The following is a 6,425-nucleotide window of genomic DNA, read 5'->3' as shown; positions in this document are numbered from 1 at the left end:
AAGATTTCATTATTTTCCCTTATAACATGGTTATAAGGGAAAATCATAGCATTCTGAATACAGAATGCCTACTAAAATGTCGATTGTGGGGTTAAAAAAAAAAAAAAATATAAAAAACAAATCACCTTATCCACTTGATCGCGCAGCCGGCATCATCTTCTTTCAGGACCTGCAAAAGGACCTTCTATCTTCCTTCAGCAGGACCTGCGCTGATGTCACCACATGGTGAGCGCGATTATGTCATCAAAGGTCCTTTTGCAGGTCCTGAAAGAAGACGAATGCGGCTGCGCGATCAAGTGGATAAGGCGAGTTAATTTTTTTATCCCCTCCATCAACATTTTAGTTCTGTATTAAGAATGCTATTATTTTCCCTTATAACCATGTTATAAGGAAAAATAATACAGTGAATTTACTTTAATGGGGTCCAGGGTTGCTCATCCGTATCATCTCCTACCAACCATGCGAGAAAATCGCACCGCATTCGCACTTGCTTGCGATTTTCACGCAGCCCCATTCATTTATATAGGGCCTGCATTGCGTGAAACACACAGAATATAGAACATGCTGCGATTTTCACACAACGCACAAGCGATGCGCGAAAATCACCGCTCATCTGCACAGCTCCATTGAAGAGAACGGGTCCGAATTCAGTGCGGGTGCAATGCATTAACCTCACGCATTGCACCCACACCTGACTTCTGGCATTACTGAGCAAGCTCTGCACTGGTGGTGAACCGATCCCATAGTTGAATCCTAGCACTTGTGGGACTTTTTTGGGCATCCTGAAGCCTTCTTCACTACAATTTATTTAATTTACTCACTTATATAGCGCTGACATATTCCACAACACTTTACACACATTAGCATCACGCTGTCCCCCAGGGGGCTCACAATCAAAGTTCCCTATTTGTATGTCTTTGGAGTGTGGTAGGACACCATAGTATCTAGAGAAAACCCACGAAAACACTGGGAGAACATACAAACTCCATGCAGATGTCGTCCTTGGTCGGATTTGGACCCCAGAGCTTCAAAGCACCGTGGTGGCTGATAAATGGTTGATTTTGGAGCAGTCTTACAAGCAGCAATGTCCTTGCCAGTGAAGCCCCTTTGATGCAAAGCAATGATGACTGCACATGTTTCCTTGGAGGTAACCATGGTTGACAGAAGAAGACAAGGATTTCAAGCACCAGCTCTTTTTTAAAAGCAACCCCTCTGCTCTTCTAATTCAATTAGCATGACAGAGTGATATCAGCTCCCTTGTCCCTATTAATGCTTTCTCATGAGCCAACTAGAAGATCAGTGAAGTTAGTAGGTCTTTTTTCTGGCAGGGCTGAAATGCAGTGGAAATGGGGTTTTGGTGATTAAGTAAATTTTATGGCAATGGGGCTCTGCAATTAATTGCAATTGGTCTAGTCACTCTTTATAAGAATCTAAAGTTAAAGGGGCTGTCTCATCTTGCCGTTAACGTTATCTTTGTAAAAACAAAAACTTGTGTCAGTTTTAAAAACTTTTGGACACGACTGCAGTATGAAGGACGGATGAGAAATATCCTCGGCTACTAAAGTGCTTCCCTGCCAGGGAATATTAAATACCTTTTTACTACGCACGTAACAAAATAAACAATTCTTCAGCTCAGGAGTGTTTGCCTAGGTACGCTATCCACATATCCATAGTTGATCCTGGAACACTTTTCATGATCTGCTCTATTTTTGTTTTTGTTATGGCCCACCAGAATACTTGTACGAAGGGTTGTTGCTCCCAATCTGGGCAGCTGAGAATGGGAGAAGCCATCGTGACTGTAAAGAGACCTATAGGAGAGAAGTCTCTTCCATTGTTGATACCCATAGTGTGGCGTTAAAGGGTAAACTATGCCCACCGCTACAAAGCACATGGAAAAGAATCAAAATAAACAGCTCCATTAAAGGTGTATCCCCCTTCAAATGATACACCAGAAACGCATTAGAGGTGCAGGTACCACCTCTGGGACCCTCACTAGATGGTATGATGATTGACAGCTGACACAGTATACCATACATACAGTTTAATCGGGACATGTTTGTGGTTGTGTCTTATTAATATGGCTCTGAGCGTAAGGGTCCATTCACACTTCCACAATTTCGTTCCGCATTTTGCGTAACGGAATTGTGGACCCATTCATTTCTATGGGGCAGCACGATGTGCTTCCCGGATCCGCACTTCCGGGTTCGCAATTCCGATCCTGAAAAAAAATAGAACATGTCCTATTCTTGTCCGCAATTGCGGACAAGAATAGGCATTTTCTATTACATGCCAGCGATGTTGCAGATCCACAAAACACACACGGACGTGTGAATGGACCCTAACTCCCATAGACTTTAATGGAGACTCTGGTGGCCGTGAGGTTGGACTGGCAGCTATCAGGCATGTATGGCACGTCTACTGTATAATGGGAATACCATTTTAATGTTGGAAGACGGTAAAATAAAGAGTCAGCGGAGCGAGTCTCTAGTCTCAGATATTTTATTTGCAAAACATTTGACTAACCTGTTTTGAGCTGGATGCACGTAATACAGCGCACGCACACACGTCAATCAATCAACGTGCAAGAATGTAAAACTATATACAAAGGCAGACTCTATATACAATGTAATGCACACAACCCCTCCCCCGCAGAGGAGCGCCACCCCTGCATTCTCTGCTGACATGAACAACATGACCTATATGAAAAGGAAAGAAGGTAATTGCTTTTAACCATGACTAGAAGGAATCCATCTTTGCGCCTCTCCCAACGTAGAAACTGTGCATGATGCACCTCCCTATAAAAAAAAAAAACCTGTATTGGGAACAATTACATTACAGTCGCAAAAATACGTTATGGTAGAGTCCTGCAAGCTATGGCCAACTAGTAGCGTTGGAACTACAACTCTCATCATTGCCAAATCTAATGCTTAGAGTTGTAGTTTCACACCCTCCAGCGTGCCACGGCTTGCAAGTCACTGCTTTATGCTACCTGGAGCCTAGTATTGAACACAGCGCCACTAAAGTGAATCAGGCCGGGTTGCACTACTACATACAGCCTGAGGACAGGTGTGGCGCTGTGATGGGAGGAAAACAGTCAGGTTTTTTTTAAAGCTGGGTGTCCTTTAGACATCTGATATGAGAGCACCACCCAACTTTCCTAGACTCCTAAATGTCAAAATCGGCCCCAAAATACATTGATACACACGTAAGTCTATATCGCTCCATAACAAGGCAGATTTGCCATGCCGAAGTCTGAATGACCATACCAATAAAGGCTGTCCTGGTATCCAATTTGTACAACATGGCTGCTTCCACATCATAGAAAGTGACCCAACTACCAATATATAGCTCCCATAGGACTTGCCACCCGGCTTTCCCATAATCCTGCATAGCACCCTGTGTAACTGTGCATTAATATGGCACTGATGCATTGACCATTATATTCTAAGATTTGTGGTGATGTTAATGTCACCTTTGTTCCTGTCACTAGGCAGAGAGGATAAATCCTGGGAACCTGACACTTCCCTGTTGGGTACACAAAGTGTCGTCCAGCACAATGGGAAATTTGCTTCATAGGGAGTGCCGGTTTAGTGTGCCAGTCTGATGCAACACGTACTATGCTAACAAATGATGAGAAAAGTAGTGCGTATGAAGACTGCAGACTGAGAATTCTGCACAACTTCTTGCTTAAATAACAATTACACAATATAATTGTACCATCCCCATTGTGGATCTGAAGGTGCCGCATTGCAGTGGGAGGGAGAAGGGGGCGACACTCACCTGCAGCCTCTCTGGCACCTGGCAGCAGAATACAGACTAAATAAGGGCAGAAACTACCTACTGTAAGGTTCCTCCAAAGACATATCCAAGAATGGAGGATCCAGGACAGGATTAGGGAAAAAAAAGAAAATGGCTGCTTTCTTTCAAAAATCTGTGCCACCAGTCCATGGGTGGTGGATGTATTGTAGCATAGCCCCTTAAATGCAAGTCAGCAGCAATGCCAGACAAAGCCTGCAGCCAGGTGTGGTGTTGTTTCTGGATAGCAGCCATGTTTTTCTTGGATAACACTTTTCTACAGTAAAGTAAAGAAATGCTCCTCGTCTGTTAAGCTGTTTCTCAATTATATGTTTCTGGACAAGCAAGAAGGCAACCAATCTGACGGCCATAACAGTGAGTTTATCACCCAGCTTTTCCATGTTCCTGTATATCACATCTGCACAAGTACACATTATTATAACCAGGTAGCTTTGCCATTAAAAGGGATTTTCTGGGACTCTAATATTGATGACCTATCCTCAGGACAGGTAATCAATATCAGATCGGTGGGGGATATGACATGGTGGAAAGCACACTTAGGCGAGTAATGTGGCCTCTTCCTTGGCCTGCGACATCACGTCCATCAGTCACATGGTCAAGTGAATGAGATTGAGCTGCAGTACCCAAGTACAGACACCATACCATGTACGGCGCTGTGCTTGGTATAATCCAAAGAGGTTGCAGTCCTCATCCAATCGTCCCAGCCCCTTCAAAAAGCTGATCTGTGGGGGTGGAAAATGTCAATCTCCTACAAATTATATACTGATTACTTACAGGGGTTCTCCAGAAATTAAAGGAGTTCTGCAGTCTGCATCTGATCAGCGGGGGGTCCAATGCCCGGGACCCCAGCCAATCAGCTGTTTGAGAAGGCAGCGGCAGCGCTGGAAGAAGCGCCGCGGCTTTCTCGCTGGACCAGTGACGTCACAACTAGTATCAACTGGCCTGGGCGCAGCTAAGCTCCATTCAAGTGAACAGAGCGTAGCCCCGCCCAGGCCATTGATACGAGTCGTGACGTCACTGGGCCTGCAGTAAAACAGTGAGAAAGCCTTGGCGCTACTGCCAGCGCCGCTGCCTTCTCAAACAGCTGATCAGCAGGGGTCCCGGGAGTCGGAGCCCCCCCGATCAGATGCTGATCTATCCAGAGGATAAATCAGTTTTAAAAAACTGCAGAACCCCTTTAAGTCCTTTTACTGAAATCTCTGCAAGCTCCCTCTGTAAATAGAAGATTCATACTTACCTGCTCCCGTATGTCAACGTTTCAGTCCCCAGAGTGGTTACAATCAACAGTGACTGCGCATGGTCCCATGCTCCACTGCAGTCAATACCTGGCTTCAGTAATTATGTGCGGCTTGTGGCCACGTAACCGCTGAAGCCAGTTATTGGCTGCAGTGGAGTATGTGACTACACCCATTCACCTACAGATATAAAGAGTCCGGGGACTGGAACATAGACATGCGGAAGTCAGCGGGGAGCAGGTATGTATGAACCTTTTATGTATGGAGGAAGGCTGCAGGCATTACAGAGAGTCTTTATTCCTGGATAACACCTTTAAGGAATCGGGGGAAGCTTGTGATAAGCTCTATAGGAGCTGTAATGGTGGTCATATAGTTTCCCACCCAGGTTTACCAGATACAGATTAACGAATTTTAGGAGGACGACTATTAGACTTTTATGTATTAGGGATTGTTACTGAATACTAGAACTAAACCCCCCAGAGGTAGAAATGGGTCACCAAAACGCTAAAGCTCAGCACCAAACTGATAAAGCCCACCACCCCGAAGTATACAGATGAAGGAGTTAAAAATCAGGCAAGGTCTTCTGTTGTCAGAAGTAAACAAAACTCCACGACAATTTATCTCCACATATAATCACCATTTTACAATGAGTGTGTGTGTATGTATGTGTGTGTGTATGTGTGTGTGTATGTGTGTGTATGTGTGTATATGTGTGTGTATATATATATATATATATATATATATATATATATATATATATATTATATTCTACATAAAATATCACTATGGAAAATAAATGTTATTGCGTCTCCTGTACCGAGTTTCACCCTGTATTATACTCCAGAGCTGCACTGACTATTCTGCTGGTGGAGTCACCGTGTACATACGGTACATTACTTATCCTGCATTGATCCTGAGTTACAGCTTGCATTATACTCCAGGAAAAGAAATGTAATATATGTACACAGTGACTCCACCAGCAGTATAATGAGCTCTGGAATATAATACAGGTTGTAACTCGGGATCAATACAGGATAATGTAATATATGGACACATTGATTCTACCAGCAGAACAGCGAGTACAGCTCTGGAGTATAATACAGGATGTAAGGGTACTTTCACACTTGCGGCAGGACGTATCCGACAGGCTGTTTACCCTGTCGGATCAGTCCTTCCGCTATTTCGCCGTGCCGCTGCTCCATCCCCATTGACTATAATGGGGACGGGGACGGAGCTCTGGCGCAGTACGGCAGTGCACGGTAAAAGGCCGCCGGACTATAAGTCCTGCATGTCCGACTTTTTAGTCCGGCGGCCTCTCACCGCGAACTGCGGCGGAGCTCCACCCTGTCCCCATTATAGTCAATGGCAACGGAG

This window comes from Bufo gargarizans, chromosome 6 (assembly GCF_014858855.1).
Source record: "Bufo gargarizans isolate SCDJY-AF-19 chromosome 6, ASM1485885v1, whole genome shotgun sequence".
Classification (NCBI taxonomy): domain Eukaryota; kingdom Metazoa; phylum Chordata; class Amphibia; order Anura; family Bufonidae; genus Bufo; species Bufo gargarizans.
This window is presented reverse-complemented; position numbering follows the sequence as displayed.